Source organism: Pan paniscus, chromosome 21 (genome assembly GCF_029289425.2).
Source record: "Pan paniscus chromosome 21, NHGRI_mPanPan1-v2.0_pri, whole genome shotgun sequence".
NCBI lineage: Eukaryota > Metazoa > Chordata > Mammalia > Primates > Hominidae > Pan > Pan paniscus.
Window position 1 is genome coordinate 52596800 of NC_073270.2, and position 22997 is coordinate 52619796.

A 22997-nucleotide genomic window follows, 5' to 3' on the forward strand; every position below is an offset into this window, starting at 1 on the left:
CTTGATTAATTTACCCTTTTATTGTGAAATATTCACTCAAGACTAGAGCACTGTCGTTGTGCTCTTTGCCTTGAAGTATATTTTGTGTGATACTAATATTGCCATATCAGCTTTCATCATCTTATGTTAGTATATGTCCTTTCCTACTTGTCTGTCTGTCTTTATAATTAAAGTGTGTCTTGTGAACAAATTATATTGAATCTTGTTTTCTGAATCCAGTATAACAATCTCTACCTTTTAATTGGAGTGGTTAGTTCATTTACTTTTAATGTAGTTATTGATATGATGGGCTTTAAATCTACTACCTTGGTATTTGTTTTCTATTCATCTCATTTGTTCTTTGTTCCTCCTCCTCTACATTCTTTTGGGTAAAGCACTTATTTTTTGGCTTTCTCTTTTATTTCTACTATTGACTTTAATTATATTTCTTTGTGTTATTTTCAGTGACTGATCCACAATATACATTTTAAGGTATCTCAATCTATTTTCTAATAATATTAAACTATTTTACCATCAGTATAATAAATTTACACCATAATTCCTTTTATACGTGTGTACTTGTATATATGATATCAACTCCACAATATCTTGCTATTTTTTAAATATTCAATGAACTTTTTAAAAATTATATAAAATAAGGACATTTAAAAAGATATTTTACATTTATCTGAATATTGAAACTTTCTGGTGCTCCATCATGTATCATTTTCCCTCGGTCTGAAAAGATTTTCTTTTAGTGTTTCTTTTGGCTAGTGCAGATCTTTTGGAGATACAGTATCTCAGCTTTTTTTAATCTGAAAATGTCTCTATTTGACTTTCCTTTTTGAAACCTGTTTTTACTGGAGGTAGAATTCTAGGTTGGTAGACTTTCTTTTTAAATTTAAGCACTTTTAAGATGATCCACTTTTAACATTTCACTGACTTTTGTTCTCCAGTGGTACAGTATTAGGTATTACTTGTGTTATTTTTCTCCTGTATGCAATGTGTCCTTTTTTCTCTAGTTGCTTTGAAGATTTGCTCTTTATCTTTGGTTTTTAGCAATTTAACTCTGATGGACCTACATGTAGTTTTCTTTGTGTTTATTTTGCTGGGGGCTCACTAAGCTTCTTAAACCTTTGGGTTAATATCTTTCATTTATTTGGGGAGAAAAATTAGCTATTTTCTCTTTAAATATTTCTTCTCACACATTCACTCTCTCCTCAACTTCTGGGGTCTCTAGGGTCTCTGAGTTTTCCTCTCTTTGTGTTTCAGTTTAGATATTTTTTCTTTACGTATCTTCAGGTTCACTTGTGTTTACCTTGGCTCTGCTCAGCTTTCAGTTAAGTATATCTGACAAACTCTTCATTGCTGATATTGTATTTTTTAAATTTCTAGCATTTTCATTTGGGCATTGGTGTGGGCCATGTGAAGACTGGCAAATACTATGAAGTTCTTCTCTTCCTCAATGATGGCTCTGGTTTTCTCCTTCTTGTAGAAATTCCGTATGGGCATTAGTGGTCTTGTCAGTTGGGTGGCCAATTTGAACTCTTCACAGAACTGTCTCCCTTTTTGGGGCCCAAGGACTTCCTGGCAAAGAGGATAATCTTACAGCAGTACTCCTTCAGCCATTGCACATTGGATACCGGGGACCCAGTGGACTTGTTCCACCTTCTTGGATCCATAGAGATGCCAATGGTCCAGTCTACCTTCTTATGGATGCCAGCCACCTTTAACTCTTCCAAGCTGAAGGCCCTGCCAGCTCATACTTTGGTGTGATACCTTACTGTGGGGCATCTTACTATGGGCTGGATGGGTCCAGATGCAGGGCATGCTTTTGCTTGCCTGGCTTTGAGTCTGCAGATCTTCCAGGCCAGCTGGTTGAACCAAGTAGCCACACACTGCTGCCAATCCTTATGGAAGTGAGTCTTCAGGATCATGCCATCCAGCTGGGCAAGATGGCTGCCTACAACCCTACTCCACAGGAGACCTGCTGAGCAGAAACAACTCTTTTTGGTTCTTTTTAGAGTTTATATGTCTTAACCATCTCTTCATGCATACTGTCCACCTTTTCTGCTGTAACCTTCAGCATTGTTGTGTGATAATGCTCACTTCTGAGACATTGCTGGATCTGTTTTCATTTGTTATGTTTTAACTTTTTTCCCTTGCTTTTTCATATGTCATATAATTTTCTTCTATATATCGACATTTTGTATAAAAGAACAGTAGAGAAAAAAATAACCAATTTTTGCCTCTAGAAAAGGGCATGTTTTTTCTTCTATCCACTGCTGGAGTGGAAAGGGGTCTTAGTCTCTCTGATGTTAGTTGAACCGTGTCTGGGCTTTATTGCAGTCTTAGCTTCATTCAGTTCACCATTGGTTTTAAATATGTTGAGGATAGGTCAGGACTTTGGGCTCTGAGCCCTGTTGAGATTCTGGATATCTTATTGTCATTTCAACAACATTCTACACTATGGGAGATTTCGGGGTTTTGTTTGTTTGTTTGTTTTTTCTTTTTTTTTATTTTTATTTATTTTTGTTAGACGGAGTCTCACTCTGTCACCCAGGCTGGAAGGCAGTGGTGTCATCTCGGCTCACTGCAACCTCCACTTCCTGGGTTCTTGCCTCAGCCTCCCTAATAGCTGGGATTACAGGCACACACCACCATGTCTGGCTAATTTTTGTATTTTTAGTAGAGACATGGTTTCACCACGTTGGCCAGGCTGGTCTCGAACTCCTGACCTCAAATGATCCACCCATCTCGGCCTCCCAAAGTGCTGGGATAACAGGCTTGAGTCACTGCGCCTGGCCAAGATTTGTCTTCTTTACAGCCCTCATAAAGTTTTCAGTTGCTGAGGAGTTCTCTTCACGTTCCAGGACCTTTCCAGAGTTTCTGAGCCTCTAGAGCTGTCTCTCTGCCATGCCACCCACCCTTAAGACTTGGAGAGCTACTGCCTTACACACTCACTAAGGTCCAGAATGCCTTAGGAGAGTTTCTCTAAGCGCTCCTATCCAATTCTTAGCTTCGGGTGGCTAAATTACCTAATTTTTAAATATGAAATAATTAGTGTTTAATTAGCTTACATAGAAAAGGGAGGTTTTTAAAGTTTTTCTTTTTTATTGTTGATGTATATTTTACATGCAACAAAATTCACCCATTTTACATGTATATTTTCGTGAGTTTTGGCGATGATTTGTAGTCATGTAATCACTACCATAATTAAAAAACCTTTTTGGTCAGGCGCAGTGGCTCATGCCTGTAATCCCAGCACTTTGGGAGGCCGAGGCAGGCGGATCATGAGGTCAGGAGATCAAGACCATCCTGGCTAACACAGTGAAACCCCGTCTCTACTAAAAATACAAAAAATTAGCCGGGCATGGTGGCGGGCGCTTGTAGTCCCAGCTACTCGGGAGGCTGAAGCAGAAGGATGGCGTGAATCTAGGAGGCACAGCTTGCAGTGAGCCGAGATAGTGCCACTGCACTCCAGCCTGGACAACAAAGCGAGACTCCTTCTCAAAAACAAAAAAAAAAAAACAAAAAACAAAAAACACCAATAACAACAACAAAAAAACCTTTTTATCCCCCTAAAAAGTTCTGTCATATCCCGCCTTTGCATTCAGTCCTTCCTGTAACCTCCAGACCCAGGCACCTCTGATCTCTTTGTCACTATGATTTTATTTTTCCTAGAATTTCATGTTCATTGGATCATAGTATTTGTCTTTTATGTTTGTCTTCTTTCACTTAGCATATTGTTCTTGAGACATATCCATGCAGGCGATATATCTCTGCTATTCATTTTTATTGCTGAGTAGTATTCTATGGTACATTTATCACAAAATGTCCAAAGGTTGATGGACATTTTGTGATAGCCATACCATAGAATACTACTCAGCAATAAAAATGAATACCATTTCAGTTGCTTCCGGTTTGGAGCTCTTATGAACAAGGCTGCAATGAACATTTGAGGAGGAGTCTTTGTGCGGATATAGTTTTTCTTTCTCTTGGATAAATTCCTAGGAGTAGAATGATGGGGTTGTATGATAAGTGTCTGTTTGACTTTACAAGAAACTGTCAAATTTTTCCGTCTATAGTGGCTGGACCACTTTGCAGCTGCCTCAGAATTATGTGTGAGCTCTGGTAGCTCGATATTCTTGCCAATACTTGGTATTGTCAGTCTTTTTCATTTTAGCCATCCTAGTGTGTTATCTCATTGTGGTGTTAATTTGCATTTCCCTGGTGACTACAGACAGCATTATTTTACATCCTTAAAAAGAACTGGTATGTCTGTGTTTCCCATTTTTAGTTGGTTTGTCCTCACGTTATTGATTTGTAAGTTTTTTTTTTTTTGGAGACAGGATCTCGCTTTGTCATCCAGGCTGAGTGCAGTGGCATGAACTTGGCTCACTGCAGCCTCAACTTCCTCAGGCTCAAGCGATCTTCTCACCTCAGCCTCCCAAGTAGCTGGGACTTCAGGCGACTGCCACTAAACCCAGCTAATTTTTGTATTTTCGGTAGAGACAGGGTTTCACCATGTTGCCAAGGTTGGTCTCAAACTTCCTGGGCTCAAGCAATCCTCCCACCTCCGCCTCCCAAAGTGCTGGGATTACAGGTGTGAGCCACTGCACCCAGCCTCTGTAACAATTCTTCATATATTCTAAATACATTTTGTCATATACGTTTTGAAAATATTGTCTTCCAGGATACGGGTTACCTTTTCATTTTCTTTGTGATTCAAAGAGCAAAAGTTTTTAATTTTTATGAAGTCCATTTCATTAATTTGTTCCTTTCTGATTTGCACTTTTCAATGAGCTAAGTCCTCTTTGCTTAACTCCAGATCACAAAGATTTTTACCTATTATTTCTCCCAGAAGTTTTATCATTTCAGCTCTTACATTTAGATCTATGATTCACCTTGAGTTATTTTTATGCATAATGTGTGTGGTTTTGTTTGGTTTTGCTTTTGTTTTCTCATATACATACCCAGATCTTCCAGCACCATTTTTGAAGTTGCTATCCTTTCCCATTGTATTTCCTTGGTACCTGTGTCAAAAATCCATTTACTACAAGTGTGAGTCTACTGATATACGCTGAATAGAAGTGGTGAAAGCAAAAAGCATTACTTTGTTCCTAATATGTGGGGAAAGTTTTTAGGATATGACCATAAAGTGATCATTTTAGCCAAAGCTTATCTTTTTTAATTATTTTACTTTAAGTTCTGGGATACATGTACAGAATGTGCAGGTTTGTTACATAGGTATATATGTGCCATGGTGGTTTGCTGCACCTATCAACCCATCATCTAGGTTTTAAGCCCCCCGTGCATTAGGTATTTGTCCTGATGCTCTCCTCCTTTTACCCCTCACCCCCTGACAGGCCCTGGTGTGTAATGTTACCCTCCCTGTGTCCATGTGTTCCCATTGTTCAATTCCCACTTATGAGCGAGAACATGAGGTGTTTGGTTTTCTGTTCCTATGTTAGTTTGCTGAGAATGATGGCTTCCAGCTCCACCCATGACCCTGCAAAGGACATGAACTCATTTCATCAAATTTCACTCCATTTATTTTTCACTCCATTTATTTTGAAGCTCTGTTATTAGGCACTTACACATTTATGATTGTCGTATCTTTCTATTGAAGTCATCCTTCTATCATTTTGAAATATGCCTCTTTTTTTAACTTGAAATCTATTTTATCTCATGTTAGTATAGTCAGTCCTGCCTTCTTATGCTTATTGTTTGCATCATGTATATGTTTTTTCCATCCTTTTATGCTCAACCTATTTGTGTCTTTATTTGTAAAGTGCATCTCTTATAGATAGGGCATCTTGGTTCTTGGTTTCTTATCTGAAAATCTCTGCCTTTTAATTAGAGCATTTACTTCATTACCATTTAATGTAATTAGTCATATGATTTGGTTTCAGCCTGCCATATTATTGTTTGTTTTCAATTAATCTCCTCTCAATTTTTGTTATTCTATTACCTTCCCTTGACTTTATAAAAGTATCAATTAATGTATTAGTTTGCTAGGACTGCCATAACAAATGATCATGGACTGAGGTGGCTTAAACAGTGAAAGTTTACTTTCTCATAATTCTGGAGGCTAGAAGTACAAGATCAAGGTGTCAGCAAGGCTGTTTTTTTCTGAGGCATCTCTCTTTGGATGGCCGTCTTCTCCCTGTGTCTTTACATGCTCTTTCTTCTGTACCCATCTGTGTCCAAATTTCTTTTTCTTATAAGGACACAAGTCATATCGTGAGGTACTGGAGTTTAGGACTTCAACAAATGAATTTTGAAGGAGGGGGTGGGATAATCCAGCCCAAAACTATTGGTTTTATAATTGCATTTTAATTTTGCTATTAACTTTTAGCTATACTTCTTTGCATTTTTTTAGTGGTTGCTTTAGGAATTACAATATATATATCCCTAGCTTTCCATAGTCCACTTACAATTAGTCTTGTACTACTTCACGTAAAATGTTGAAATATCATGTAAAATGTAGAAATACTGTATAGGTCCACACTCTCCCATATTTTATGTTATAATTGTTATATGTTTTCAGTCAGCATACATTATAAACCGAAGAGTTACAATTTTTTTAAACAGTCATATGTATTTTAAAAAAAAAAGGGAAAAAAGCAAAAACATAGTCTTTCTTATTTATCCAGCTATTTAACATTTGCAGTGATTTTCATTCTTTTCTGAGGCATTAAGTTTTCATTTAGTGTCATTTCTGTTTAGCTTCCTTTAGTATTTCTTATAGCACAGGTCTGCTAAAACAAATTCTCTTCACTTTCTTTTATCTGATAATATCCTTCACCCTTGAAGAATATTTTCACTGGATATAGAATTCTGGGTTGACAGGATTTTTTTCTTTCAACATTTTAAAGATGTTCCGCTTTCTTCTGTCCTCTGTAGTTTCTCATGAGGTATCAGCCGTTAATCAAATTATTGTTCCCTTATACATAATATGTTGTTTTTTTCTTGTTGTTTTCAAGATGTTTTCTTGAGTCCAACTTCAGCATGACCTTTGCCATCTTTACTCTTCTTGGTGTTCATGGAGCATCCTGCGTCTGTGAATTTGTGTCTTTCATAAAATTTGAGACATGTTCAGCTATTATTTCTTCAAAGTTTGTTTTTGCCTCATTTTTGCTCTCCTCTTATTCTGCCCCTTTCTCCCACAAGATCAACTTCAAAGTGTCTTTTGAATTACTTGCAAGGGGAGGGCTAGGGAAGGCTTATCAAAGCCCAGATTCTTGGGCTCTACCTCAGACTTATTGACTCAATGTCTGGAACTGAGACTCAGGACTCTGTGCTGTAGTAAGTTCCCCAGGTGACTTTTATGCACCACAAGTTTGAGAGCTCCTGCACAGGACTTTATGGGCTTCAAGAGCAGGACCATATCTTATTTATCTGTTGGATGCTCCTAAATTGCTCTGTAGTACCTCACTCCATGTCTTATACGTGGAAGGTACTCAATATGCATGTCGATATGCATGTGATATTTGCATTAATGCATAGGATTGTTTATCCTCCCTACTTCAAAAGGCAACTCTTATGCGAGTCTTTACCTCATCAACAGGTCTTAAAGTTGAGGTGGTTGTAGTTCACATTCAAGTTAATTAGGACTCCTCTGGTTTCTTATTATAGAAATACAACTCAATGACTTAAACAAAACTAAGAAAATGTGTTGACCCATGCAACTGAAAAGTCCAATGATTGTACCAGCCTGGGTCACAGCTGAATCCAGGGCACCAACACAACATCCTAGTACCATCTCTCGCCATCTCTAAGCTCTACTTTCCTTTAGGTTGGTTTTATTGTCAGGCAGGCATCTTCCCACTTTGAGATAAACACTGTTGTCAACAGTTCTGAGCTCACATGGTTCTTACACTTGTGTTCTCAAAGTAAATAGAGCAACACCTCCTGGGCAGCTCTACCCAAAGCCCCAGAAAGGACTCTTATTGGCCTGGCTTTAGTCATGTGTCTATTCTTCAACCAATCACTATAACCAGGGAGATGACTTGTTCTGATTAGTCATCTGGAGTCACGTGGTCAGCCCTGAGGTAGGAGAGGCAGGGCCATGAAATTGACAGCCCCTATGGATAAGGAAGGAAGAATTGCCAAGCACACAAAGCAACAGATGACTTCTACCACAATCTTCAACATAATGGATGTAAACTCCTGTTCATGCCTTTCAACAGAGAAACTTTAGAACCATGTTTGTGAAATGGACCCTTTTTTCTCCAGGGAGGTTAGAGCAAATTCCATAAAGCCAGTCATTCCCAATCTTGGCTGTAAATCAAAATCCCCTTGGCATGCTTCCTAAAAATACAGATGCCTGGACCCGTCCTCAGACCTAAAGAAGCAGAATCTGAGTGGTTGTGATTAGGGAGGGTATATAAAATTTTAGGTGTAGAATGGTAATAATTTTGCCCAGGCAGCCTATATGCCCCCTTTCCATTTCCCACTTTTCCTTCTGAAACTCCTTTCACCAGGTTTCAATCCATGTGGTTGGGGGATAATACTGTCCCCCTACCAAGAATGAGCACATAACCCAGACCTGATTGATCAGAGAATTTGATCCCTCTGTCCATAGCAATTGGTTCAGGGATGGGCATTCAGTGCAACCTGAGCCAGTGAGACCGAAACCCAGCATTTTGTTGGAAATTTTGGGAAACAGAAGCCCTCTTTTTTGTTGGAAGCACTAGCCATGAGGGTAACATGAGCCTACAGTGGCCCAGGGGCCACCACATGGCGAGGGCCCCCCTAAGAGTAAAGCTCAGTAGGCAAAGTAGAGCCCAAGGGGAAAGAGATGATTCCAGAGATTCTTGAGGAAGAAGCCCAAGAACGGGCCATCAGACAGAAGACCCAGAAAGCAGACAAGACCACAGAGAAAGCAAGCCAGAGTCCTGAAGACATCCTCCATGGCCTGACTCTCCTCTGGCCTTACAGTTAGTTAGGAGACCCTCTAACCTCCCTCGAGAGAAAAGTCAGTTCGAGTTGTGTTTTTCTGTTCCTTACAAAGGAGGTGAGGCTTCCTAAGTCTTTCATGTGGTTGAACATGTTCCAAAGTTTATTCATTCATTCAACAACAGTTAATTGAGTGTCTACTATGTGCTCAGCACTATCCTACACACTGAGGATACAGCAATAAATAAAACACACAAACTCCCTGTTCTCTTCATAGCCCAAGTTTCTTTTAAAAAGCAATCATGTTCTCTCATTTTTAAAAGTATCACCTTTACTTTGAAGGCCCTGAGTAAGTATGTGGCTGACCAAGTCCTTGCAATTAGAGGAACATTAATGGCGCCTTCTTCCTGACCTGTGCATTCTTCCTCCCAAGGAATCTCTTTGTCCACTTGTCCATTTCCATTTGGCAAGGCCTTTCCCTTGAGGGAGATGAGAGCCATGGCCAGATTCTGAGTAGAGGAGGGATGTGGAATTGGACCTTGGACAAGTCACTTCAGCTCTATGAGCCTCATTTACCTCATCTATGAAATAGGGGTGAATCCTGGTAGGCAAACACCACAGTAATAATTGCTGCAGGCAAGATCCACCCATGAATGCTGAGATTAGTGGGTGAAAGTTTGTGGATTAACAGGAAATTCATGTAGTCTCAAAGTATCACCTCCAAGATATTTATTAATTACAAAAGACAACCAAGTAACTTTACGCGAGAGACACCCAGTAGATGCCACCTTAACCAAGTGATCAAGGTTAACACTACCAGTAATAAGAAATATTGGCATCATGTAGCCCTTGATGTGATTACCTGAGGATACAATATCACTTCTTGCCAAAAAATGCTCAACGCAAATCTAATCATGAGAAAACATCAGACTAGCCCAAATTGCAAGACATTCTACAAGATAACTGACCACTACTTATCACAAGAGTCAAGGTCATGAAAAACAAAGAAGGCAGATAAGTTGTCACAGACTAGGGGACACTAAGGGACAAAACATCTCAACGCAAAGTGAAATCCTGGATTGGATTATGGTACAGAAAAAGGACATGAGTGGAAAAGCTGATGAAATATGAATAATGTCTGTAGTTTAGTTAGTAGTATTGCACCAACGTTAATTTTCTTGGATTAATGTTTGTGCCATGGTTATATAAGTTGCTAAGACTGGGGAAGCTGAGTGAAGGGTAAATAAGAAAGCTCTGTACTATTGCTGCAACTTTTCTGAAAGTCTGAAATTATTTCAAAATACAAAATTAAAAATTGGACTGAATACCAGTTCTTACTGTGTAAGGATGGTATGCAGATTAAGCATCCGTCAAGTCCTCAGCGCAGTGCTGGATAAGCATTCTGTAAACAATAGCAAGCATTGCTGCGAGCTTCTTTACATCTGTTATCAAGCACTTACTCATGGAGCACCCACACGCTCACCGCTGCCCAGTGGCTTTCTCTGTCTCTTGCCCTCATCAGTGAATTCTCTATTTGGGACTGAATAAAGAGGATTCTGCAAATCAGTCCTGAAAACAAGAGTTTAAACAAAAGCAAACTGTACTACTCTGATTACAAAACAGAAACCAAGAGTGCTCCTGAGTGCTGAATGGAAGGGACTCATGACTCCGCCCCTCCACCCCCGGAAGCAGATGAAGCAGATGACAGAATTTATTTGAACTGATTTCTGAATGGAACAGACTCAGGACCCCGCCCCTCCACCCCCGGAAACAGATAGCAGAATTTACTTGGAATGGTCTTAGAGGAAAACGAATAAGGCATCTATTCTTGGATTGACTAGCCAAAGTGTCGACGTCAAAAGCGCCATTTTTGGTTTTATCCAGGGTCTCATTCTCCCCTAAATCAATGGTCTGCAAACTTCTGATCAGGCACACATATTAGGAAAATATTTTGAAACAATTCCTCTAATGTTTATGCCTTTACTTGCTAATTATATACATTTACCATGATATTAACCTATTATGTAGGTGGTAAAGCATATAAAAGGACAGCTGTAAAGAGGAAGTGATAAAGAAGAAATAAGTGATACTTTGAAAAAATTTACTCAGTGATGTAAAAAATTTCCTTACTCTCACTTAAGGATTATTGTTGTTTGGATATCGAATATCCTTTATTATTTTTAAATTTTTGGTTTATTTTATATGGTTTGAAATTGTGCAGTATGGTTTATATCAATACTTGATTTTTATGATTGTCATAAATGAAAAACTAACCTCATAGAGCTATATCTTCCAACTGGATGAAGGGTATCACTTGCTATACCTATTTTTAAAAATGCTGTTCATCTTCCAATTCCATATACCAATTTTGCAAAGGTTTTTGTTGAAATTTGTCTAGTTATTTTTATCTTCCCTGAGGTTAAGCTGTTGTTGAAAACTAATTAAAAAGTGTTGAATTTTTGCACTTTTAGCATGAGTTTAAAATTCGCTGACACTGAAATGCTAGGTTGAGATAATTTTAAGTTATATTAGAAAATTTGGTTTCCAGGACTTTAAAGTGTGTGCATATTAAAGCATTTATATAGGGAATTTACATAATTTTGAATAGTGTAAATATGTCAACAATAATTCCTTAACAAGAATATTTCCAAACATCTGTTTTTAAAATGTTTTCTCCAGGCTGGGTGTGATGGCTCATGCCTGCAGTCTCAGCACTTTGGGAGGCCGAGGCAGGCAGATCACCTGAGGTCAGGAGTTCAAGATCAGCCTGGCCAACGTGGTGAAACACCGTCTCTACAAAAAATACAAAAATTAGCTGGGCATGGTGGTGGGCACCTGTAATCCCAGCTACTCGGGAAGCTGAGGCAGGAGAATCACTTGAACCTGGGAGGCGGAGGTTGCAGTGAGCTGAGATCATACCATTGATCTCTGACCTGGGTGACAAGAGCAAAACTCTGTCTCAAAAAAAAAAAAAAGAAAAGTAAAGAAAGAAGGAAGGAAGGAAGAAAGAAATGTTCTCTCCATAGCCCAAGTTTCTTTTTAAAAGCAATCATGTTCTCTCATTTTTAAAAGTGTCACCTTTACTTTGAAGGCCCTGAGTGAGTATGTGGCTGACCAAGCATTTGCACTTAGAGGAACATGGATGGCGCCTTCTTCCTGACCTGTGCATTATTCTTGCCACCTCCTCCCAAGGAATCTCTTTGGCCACTTGTCCATTTCCATTTGGGAAGGGTTGGTTCTATTCAATGTAGCATGGCCACAAAGTTGTCATCTGGTCCTCCCTGGCTGTGCCCTCTCCATGGGGTCAGAGTCAACAAGGCTAAGGGACTGTGCCTATCCACAGCCCACATCCAATCTCCCAGACCATGCACCCTAAGATCCTGGAATTTTCTCCCAGAGCTGTGGGAGCCTCTTCCCCAGGGCTATCCACTGTCCTCCTAAGAGCAGATTACATCCCCCATGTACATACCCTGCAGTCCAAGGAGAGGCCAAAGGGTGGTCAGAAGGCTTGGACATGAGCTGGCAAGTACAAACACTTGTGCACAAGACCTTCGTGATGTAGGATGGAGCTGGAGATGGAATAAAAAAGGGAAGTGGGCTATGGGCCAGATTCTAAAGAGTTCTGAATCTGAGCCTGGCTCACCAGGTCACTATGAAGCCATGTTTGCAAAAGGAGAAAGCTAGCACATGTTTTATTGAATATTTTGATATTTAGTCATATGGTAAGTGGACCTTTTGTACTCTTGCCCTGGGTCCTGCAAATTGATTGGGACAGGCTTGTCACCTGCTGTTGTCTTTCAATTGCCTCCTCTCCGTGTGCAGCCACCTCTGAAGGTCATTTGATGAGCCTTTTCTTATCTCATGCAAGTGTCCAGCAAACTCTCATTTGAACTCTTCTTGCAAGGTCTCTAGGCAGTTCCTAGCTTGCAATAAGATGGTGCCCCAGGATTTATACTCTCCCAGGTAGAGGCCACGGTGCTGACTGATCCAGTGAATGCTCAGTTGGGTGTGAATCTGAAAGTTCAGATCTACCAATAGGAGATGATTTGCTTTGGGGAACTGGGAAAGGGAAACGTTCTCAGCTCCTTCCAAAATCTAAAAACCCATTTCAAGGGCTGCTCTACTGACTTCCGCCTGCCAATGTGAAAGGTATTCCAAAAATGTGGAGGGGAAATGAAAAGCTGTCTTTAGAATGGAGAGGGTAGACCAGTCATTTCTAAGTAGCATCAGTTAACTGATGTAACTTCAGCGCATCACAGAAGTAAATGAATGAGGTAAAATGTTTTGTTTACAACCTCTCACCATTGGAAAACTCCAGCTCTTCCTTCTGGATGTCTCAAACACCTTGAAAGCCCCAAGACTTGTGACACACAATCAGAGGGGGCACCACGGCCAACTGGAATAGTAAATCTCAGTAAAGCTTAATGTCTTTTGCTTTATTTTAGATTAAAATAATACTCAGAAGTGAAAGGGCTTATGTTGTCTTCTTTGGTGTCAGTGGATAATCCGACTTACTCTGCCTTGGCAATACTCCCCTAAATTATGAATTCCAATTGGGGTAGCTAAAAAGCCTTGGAAAAGACTTTCTGCTAAAATAGATGCCAGGCAATCAAGATTTCTCCAGGAAAAGAATAAAAGTTAATAGTACATGTTGGTCACATAGTTGAAAAGAAATTTAGAGAATTTCAACTTCTGGATAATAAATGTGGAGAAATAGAGGTAGGGTCACAGAAGAAAGAGGAATTGCTTAGAAGTCAGGAGACTGAGAGCCAGCTTCTGTTCATCCCCTTCCTAATTGTGTGATTGTCTCAGTTTCCCTATTTGTAAAATCAGAGGGTTAGACTTGATTCTCTCCAAGTTGAAAACTCAGATATGCATCAAATTTAGGGCTGTACACTCAAATTCTTATGGGGGCTAGGGAGTAAAGATAAATGAGTGACAGGGGCCAGGTGTGAGACAATAAGGAGTGGTGGAGACTGGGGTGAACTAGAGATATAGCCCCTACTCAGCTGCAGCCAGCTGATTCCATTTAGGCAGAAATATAAGCCTAGTGTTGTAGTGTTGACAGCTCTCCCACATTTTTTAGAAGTCAGGAATCCAGATATTATATAAAATTTCCATATTATTAATGATGGCATTTATTTCTTAAAAATCATTTTTGAAACACTATGCTACACAAACAAATCTCCCACGAAACCAGTTTGTGACCCATTGCTTCAGAAGACTTCAATGCATTAACTACATTTCAACTTCATTGGCAACAATTGCTGGAAAGTTCTTCATTTTGCCCTGTCCTCACACCTTTATATTTACTTCTGCTGAAGATGTTTATTTGCCTGGGAAGTGGTTCCCTAACAGAAACATTTGTTTTAACTGTTGTGGCAAATCATCTATTTGTTGGGAGAGGTGGAAAAGAACAGCTAAGCCTTTTTTCCCCCACAAACATTTCTTTAGGCCAGCTTATGAAAGCCTTTGCTGATCGGTTTTTCTCTGTAACAGGGCCCAGCATTGTCTTGGGATGGGAAGATGCCCATCTGTGTGGATGGGGTACAAATTTCCATCCCAACACTGCCGATCCAGCACCTGATAAGGAGCCCTGAATAATCACAGTGGAAGTTCCACTCAATGCTAACACTTAGCAGCCATGTGAAGACTCATAACCCTCTTTTCCTCTCTCTCTCACCCATCTCCATTAGCTGGGCCTGCGTCTTGGTTGACTTTGCCGTATTTATGAAACAATATCAGGTTAATTCCTATCCTCTTTGCTTCACATGATTTCATGCAAATAATCGCTGCCTACGTGCACATTTCAAAAGGGACCCTTTTAAAAATTTGATCCTTCAAACTTAACTTTGCCCTCCAAGCATTCCAGACTCACCCAGGGCCTCAATTTTTAATATATTTGCACAGAAAATTATGGAAAAAATGGAATCTAAACAACGGACTTGATTTTTAAAAATAACCAGGCAGGAATTAATGTTTCAAAATAATTGTCTAGAGGTGATTCAATTTCACATGCTCTTTAAATATGTATTTTTCAGTGCACTATGGCTTGAAGGGATGATTTCAAATTAGTGTATATAGCAGGCTGTGAATCATAAAAACTCTTATAGTTAAGTTTTTCATTTCTTTGATGCAAAACTTCATTTCAAAACTGAAATTTTACCTTCCTGGTAAATCTCCTTTCCTCCCCTGCCAAAATAATTTTATCAATACAAAAATAAAGGATTGGCTTTTAATAAGTACAACTTAGAGATTTTGTGGCAGGCAGCATTCAAAGATGCTGGTGTTGGCCAGGCGTGTAGCTCACGCCTGTAATCCCAACACTTTGGGAGGCTGAGGTAGGAGGATCTCTTGAGCCCAAGAATTCAAGATCAGCCTGGGCAACATAGTGAGATCCCATCTCTACAAAAAATTTTAAAAATTAGCTGGATGTGCTGGTGTGCCCCTGTAGTCCCAGCTACTCAGGAGGGTGAGGTGGAAGACAGGAGGCTGATGTGGGAGGATCACTTGAGCCCAGGAGGCAGAGACTGCAGTGAGCCACAATCACGCCACTACCCTCCAGACTGGGTGACAAAGCAAGACCCTGTCTCAAAACAACGAAAACAAAAACAAAAGATGTTAATATTAATGTCCTGGATAATTCCTTCTTCTCAAGCATGGGTGACACTTCTGACTTGCTTCTGGCCAATAGAATTTGGCAAAGACAATAGGATGTCACACCTATGAGTGTATGTATATACAATGTAAAATGTTATATATGTGATTTTTTTAATATTTAGGGACAGGGTCTCACTATGTTGCCCAGGTTGGACTCCAACTCCTGGGCTCAAGCAGTCCTCCCACCTCAGCCTCTTGAGTAGCTGGGACTACAGGTGCCAGGCTTTTTAATATATAATCTTACGTGTGTGTGTGTGTGTGTGTGTGTGTGTGGTGTGTGTGTGTGTGTATGAAATAATCTTGCATTAGAGTAAGAGAGAGATTCTGGCCTTGAAAAAGCAAACAGCCATGTTGTGAGTTGCTTATAGGGAGGACAAAGTGGCATTGGCAGGTGGCATCCAGGGTCTGAGGGCAGCCTCCAGCAGGCGGCCATGAAGAAGCAGGGCCCTCAGTCATACAACCACCTTTTGTACCTGCAGATTGGTAAACAGGAAAAGGTGAAACAAGGAAACAAAGCGTGCCAGCAACCTAAATGAGCTTTGAAATGTGTTCTTCCCTGGAGAATGCAGCCTGGCCCTATCCCGATTGCCTTCTGGTAAGACCCCGAGCAGAAGGACCCAGTTAAGCCATGCAAGTGCTCCTGACCCATGACAACTGTGAGATACCAAATGTGTGTTGTTTTAAGCTACTTAGTGTGTGGTGATTTGCTACACCACAACAGAAAATTAATACAAAATTTATTTGGAAGGACTATTGCAAAATTTATCAAATTATAGAATTTTAACAGAGAGAGACTTTTTAGCTCAACCCTTTTGTTTAACGTGTGAACAGCTGAGAATCAGAAATGGAAATAGTCACAGAGCAAGTTAGTGATAAAGCCACGAACAAGTTTCCTTTGGCCCTTTCTCTGATATCAAGCTTCTTCCCTGTAAGGAACCACTGGTATTGACTTTTTCTCTTTTTCTCTCTCTTTCTCCATATATATACATATATATATATACGTGTATATATATACATATATATATACGTGTATATATATACATATATATATATACGTGTATATATATACATATATATATACGTGTATATATATACATATATATATACGTGTATATATACATATATACACACATATACGTATATATATACATATATACACACATATACGTGTATATATATATACACGTATATATACACATATATACACGTATATATATACACATATATATACACATATATACACATATATACGTGTATATATATATATATACACGTATATATGTATATGTATATATATGTATATATAACGATCATTCTGTCTCTTTTTCATATGAATACATTTATAAATATATAAATTTAAAATATAATATATGTAAATACATACATATATTATTATTGTTGAATCTTCCCATTAAAAAAAGGTTGAACGATTTACACATCTCCCAATACTTGATGAGCAAATCCATTTCCTCACAATTTCACACAAATCGGTTATTATTCACCTTTTCCTGTTTATCAATCTGCAGGTACAAAAGGATATTTTGGTGTGTTTTATTTTAGCCATTCCTAATATTTAAGCAGGCTGAACACCTTGCTTAATGCTTATTGGTCAGTTCTATTTCATGGTTTATTAACTGCATGTTCTTACTCTGTTCTCTGTTATACTGGGTTGTCTGTCTTCCCTATTGATTTGTAAGAATTCTTGATAAATGTGTCCTGAGTTATTAGCAGTTTATGTGGAGTTAGGTGTGGTGGCTTATGCCTGTAGTCTCAGCACTTTGGGAGGCTGAAGTGGGAGGATCGTTCGAGGCCAGGAGTGGAAGGCTGCAGTGAGCTATGATCCTGCCATTGCACTCTAGCCTGGACGACAGATTGACACCCCATATGTAAAAAAAAAAAAAAAAAAAAAAAAACTAATAAAGAAATAGTTTAGCTGTTTAAATTTAGCAACTGCTTCTTCTAAGTTGTTCCTTGTGTGTTTTGTTTTGTTTTGTTTTGTTTTGTTTTGTTTTGTTTTTGTAGGATTCACTTGGACATGCAGGCTAGAGTGCAGTGGCACAATCACAATCGCAGCTCACTGCACCCTTGATTTCCTGGGCTCAAGCCATCCTCTTACCTCAGCCTCCCAAGTAGCTGGGACTGCAGGCATAAGCCACCACGCCTGGCTAATTTTTGTATTTTGGGTAGAGACAGGGCTTCACCATGTTGCCCAGGCTGGTCTCGAACTCCTGGACTAGAGCAATGCACCTCCCTCGGCCTCCCAAAGTGCTGGGATTACAGCGTGAGCCACTGCACCTGGTCTCCCTTGTCTTTTAATTTAGTTTCTGAGATAATTTGCTATGAAAAAAGTTTTAAACCTTTTGTAGTCACACTTATCAATCTCTTTCATTATGGATTTGGATTTTTTGGTTGTCTGTTTCGTTTCAGTTGTTGCTGCTTGATCTTGCTCAGAGGAGGCCTCCCTACTCTCGTGTTACAGAAATAGTTCCACGCTTTCTCCTAGTGTCTTTAGGTCTTCTTTCTTTTTTAAAATGTGTACTGTTTATTCCACATGGAGTTTGTTTTTATGACTGAGGTGGGGTAAGAATTAACCTTTCCCAGGAGAGCCAATTGTTCCAACAGCATTGAATAATCCATGCCTTCCCCAACTAAGCAAAACAGATGTGCATAAATACGTGCATACTCCTAGACTCATATTCTAGTACATTGCTCTATTCGTCTCTTTTTTTTTTTTTTTTCCTCGAGATGGAGTCTCGCTCTGTCACCCAGGCTGGAGTGCAGTGGCACAATCTTGGCTCACTGCAACCTCTGCCTTCTGGGTTCAAGCGATTCTCCTGCCCCAGTCTCCCGAGTAACCGGGACTACAGGCATGTGCCACCACACCCAGCTAATTTTTGTATCTTTAGTAGAGATGGGGTTTCGCCATATTGGCCAGGCTGGTCTCTAACTCCTAACCTCAGGTGACCCACCCGCCTCAGCCTCCCAAAGTGCTGAGATTACAGGAGTGAGCCACCATGCCTGGCCTATTTGGTCTCTTTACGCCAACACTTTTCCATTTTAATTATCATAGCTCCCCTATCTATCTTGATATCTGGTCAGGTAATTTGTTATTCATTTTAAAAATGTCCTTGTCAGATATTTCCTCCTTCTGATGAATTGTAGAATCAGCTTGTCACCTTTGAAAAATCATTTGGGGCTCTTCCTCTGCCATTTTTTTCCCTTTCCCCTTTGCCTTTCTTCTTTTCTCTTCCATTCCTGATCAATTCAATGCAAAAGCCATTCAAAAAATGATAGGCACCCATGGAGGGCAGTGTCCAACACAGAAAACCTGACACCCCAGGTAGGAGGTGGCTTCCCCACAGGAGAAGCAGGAGTGGAGCCTGGCAGGGGAGTCAGAGTCCTAGGGAGTGAGGAGGGTGGCTTTGCAGGGATGGTATCCTGCACAGGGTGGGTGCCCATTGCCTGAGAGTGAGGAGGTGGGTATGCCTGCTGGTGGGTGGCAGCTCCTGGACAAGGTGCCAGAACCCCAGCAGGGTAAGGTCAGCTTCTGAATGGAGGACGGATTGCAAACAGAGGCAATGAGCAAATTAGTAAATATCTCAAGGATCCAGCTTTCTCACGTTTGGAAAAAGCAGTACTAATTATGTAAAGGGAGAAAACAGAGTGAACCCTGAAGCGTTGGATTGATATTGAACTATCGGTCTAAGCCAGGGCTGACTTCATGGACGTGTGATCAGTGCATTTGCGTATGGCCCCGTGTCACGTCATACACTCGGGTGTTTATGCTGCACCATCACTGTCTTGAAATTCTTAATAACTTAATCTTTGAATTTGTATTTCGTAAGTCAAGTCTCATGGGACAGTGCAGCATGCACAAGGACTTGGAGTCTGAGCTCAGCAGCGGTCCCATGTCCCACCATCTCCCTGCCTCCCCAGGATCAGGGTCTCAGCCACCTTTCTCAATTCCCACGGTTCCTCAGACCCCTCTCAGCCTCCTTGTTCCCCTCCCCACCCAGCAACCACTGTCATCTTCTGCCTTCAGTGCCTGCAGCGAGCACATCTATACCACCCCCACCCACAATCCAGGTACTTAGCCGTGTCCTGGCTCAGAGGTTGCAATACCCCTGAGGATGCCCACCTGCTATGGGTTAGAGGAGTGGGTCGAGGGGAAGAGTGGATGCTTTGCTTAATTTTCTTGCCCCAGCAGGGACACAGCACATCAGTCTGGTGACTGGCAGGAGAGACTGCAGCTGGTAGGCTGCACTTGCTCTGAGTCCCAGCGTACAGTCCCTGGGCACCTGTGAGTGTCTACCTTCACCCCAGGAGTATCCTCATGCATGATGTGAAACAGCAAATAAAAACCACTGTGACAAATCCAGAGAGAGACCGTGGAGGTAAGTGAAGAGCTTGTATTTTAGTACCTTTATTGGCTCTTCGTTCCTGCTTTTTGAACAAGGTCCCCCATATTTTCATTTTGCACTGGACCCTGAAAATTATGTGCCAGTCCTGGTATAAACTCATGATTTTCAATATATTTAAATTGATTCAGAAATAAATATTGATGTAAGTGTATGCATGCATATATGTGTCTGTACATCTGCATGCATCTAGCTCTGTCCACGGAGAGATCCTGAGAGTGGCCGCACAGTAGGAAAAATGAACACACTTAGCACCTGGACCTTGTCTTCTAAAAATTATTTTATTTATTTATTTATTTATTTATTTAGACAAGGTTTCACTCTGTCATTCAGGCTGGAGTGCAGTGGCACAAACACAGCTCACTGCAGCCTCAATCTCCTGGACTCAAGCAATCCTACCTCAGCTTCCCATGTAGCTGGGACTACAGGTATGCACCATCACACCCAGCTAATTAGCTTATTTGTTGTAAAGATGGAGTCTTGTTTTGTTGCCTAGGCTGGTCTCAAACTCCTGGGCTCAAGCGATCCTCTCACCTTGGCCTCCCAAAGTGCTGGGATTACAGGCATGAGCCGCCACACCTGGCCAGTTTCTAAAAATTATTTTCTGCTAAAAAGAACTGGAGATTTTTGGAGAAACAGCTAATTCCAGATCCAGGGCAAGATGAGTAGAAGACAAACCTGAGTACCTGTTCAGCCAAAAAAGAAGGAAGTACTCAAAGAATGATGGGGACATGTCAAGAGGACACGGAAGCCGGCAGGAAGAGGCTCCTACTGGCCACACAAAACACTTTTTAATTACAAAGGAAGAAAGAGTAACTTGATAGTGGAGAAGCCTGGCAGACACCACCTTAACTAGAATCAGAGTTAATGTCACCATTAAGGGAACAAATTGAAAACATGTGCTATGAAGAACACAGCATCACTTCAATGGTCTTCTCGCCAAAGACGCATAACCTGAATCTAATCATGAGAGAATGTCAGATTAATGTAAATGAGGGGCATTCCGCAAAATAACTGGTATATCAATAATATATCATATAATGTGTAATACTATATAGTATACACATATATACTATACTGTAATAGTATAGTATTTAATAGTATAATAGCACAGTATTATATAGTATAATACACTATATAACTATATAATACTATAATAGTATAGTATTACATAGCATAATATGCTGTATAATTATATAGTTATATAGCATATTATGCTATGTAATAATATATATAATAGTATTATATAGTATATACTATATAACAGTATAGCAGGATATTATACTATATAGTATTATATATACTACATATTGAATATATAATTGTTTTCTTTTGAAATATATATTTTATATGTATATATGTTTTCTTTTCTAAAATATATGTTTTTCTAGATCTTTTTAATGTACAAGTTATTTCAAATAGTCCTCTGAATTTTTCTTTTTTTTTTTTTTTTAAGAGATAAAGTCTGGCTCTGTTGCCCAGGCTGTAGTACAGTAGGCTCGAGTGATCGTCCCTCCTCGGTCTCCCAAGTAGCTGGTACTACACACAGGCAACACGATACTTGGCTAATTGTTTTTATTATTTTTTGGAGAGGCAGGGTCTTGCTATGTTCCCCAGGCTGGTCTCAAACTCCTGGGCTCAAGTGATCCTCCCACCTTGGTCTCCCAAAGTGTTGGGATTATAGGCATGAGCCACTGCCCCCAACCTAGTCTTCTGAATATTTACATGGGATCGAGTTTCAACATGAGTTTTGGAGGGGACAAATACTCAAACCAGAGCAATATAAAAGCCACTTATTAAAGATGTCTTTCTGTCAGAGTGGTCAAACTGATACCTTCATTAATTCAGTCACTGAATGCTGAAAGAGAATTCTAGGTAAAGGAAGAAATCATTCCAATTCGGGAGATCATAAAAAGATTATTTTGTTTGATCTTCCCAATAATCTTGTAAGAAGGTAAGTTTGCATGTTGGTATTTAACTGCCATTAATGTTGCAGGTTGCTAAAAAATGCTTACGGTACAGCTATTTTTCCCCCTTTGGGATTTGTCTACGCTGTTGGAGAGGGCAGGCCAAGGGATTCAGTTCTGCTGAAGGAACCAGGGAAAAAATGCTGTCCAAACCAACTGGGGTTTTGGCAATGAATGCACATTTGTTCACCAGTTGAGCATTTGTTTAGATTCCTCTGTTTTGAAAAATTAAGTGGTTCAGTATTTTAAATTTGTTCCTAAGCCCAGTATAATGAATGACCTTTCGTCTTCTTAGGTCACTGAAAAGAATTTTCTTGTGTTTGTGGCTAATTCCTCACTGGCAGAGGCCCAGACAGGGGACAGGAGGGACGCTCAGGCTGCTTAAGTCAAAAATAAACACAGGAGGAGGGAAGGACCCCGAATGTCCCGTGTTTGTTCATTTTCAATCATCCACACTGTCATGTGTGAGTTTGGGTGGTTTTGTATACAGAATAAGCTGTACACACATTCTAGGAAATAATTTTGAATGACTAAAGTTGCAATTTACCAAACCTTGTTTTCCTCTTGAGTTTTAATGTTTCCTTTTCAAATCTGTGATTCCATTTATAAGAATAGAATAACAAAAATCAGTCACTGTGTTTGAGAACGTCATTGATTAATATTTGGTCTCATTTATAAACGTAGCCTTCAAACATTTAACATTTAAATGCTTTCAAATACTTTAAACTGCATTTCTAAATTTGATATTCTGGACTTTGTTTTCAAGTACTTCAACTGTCCAACACTTCTGCTTTCTCAAGTAAGTACTTATAAGTCTAATAAATCACATTTCTACAAATCTTAAACTCTTAAATGTTCCAGTGGTTACATGTTAGCTTAGTAAGATTTCTGCTTTAAAATGGCACATTTAAGCAATGGTTTGATTCCATTTTAAGTTACGATTAACAAGTTTGACCAACATGTTGTTCTTATAGACCGAAGCCTCCTAAACATAAGGCTCTTAAAGTATATAAATTGTTAAATACAAATTATTCCTTTTTAACAAAAAGAATAGTAATTCAGTGATGCT

At 39.7% G+C, this 22997-nt stretch overlaps 1 pseudogene; it reads right to left on the reverse strand.

Moving 5' to 3' along the window:
• Positions 1 to 1362: 1362 nt before the first annotated feature.
• On the reverse strand, positions 1363 to 9383 carry LOC100975723 (large ribosomal subunit protein eL13-like; annotated as a pseudogene).
• Positions 9384 to 22997: the final 13614 nt, after the last annotated feature.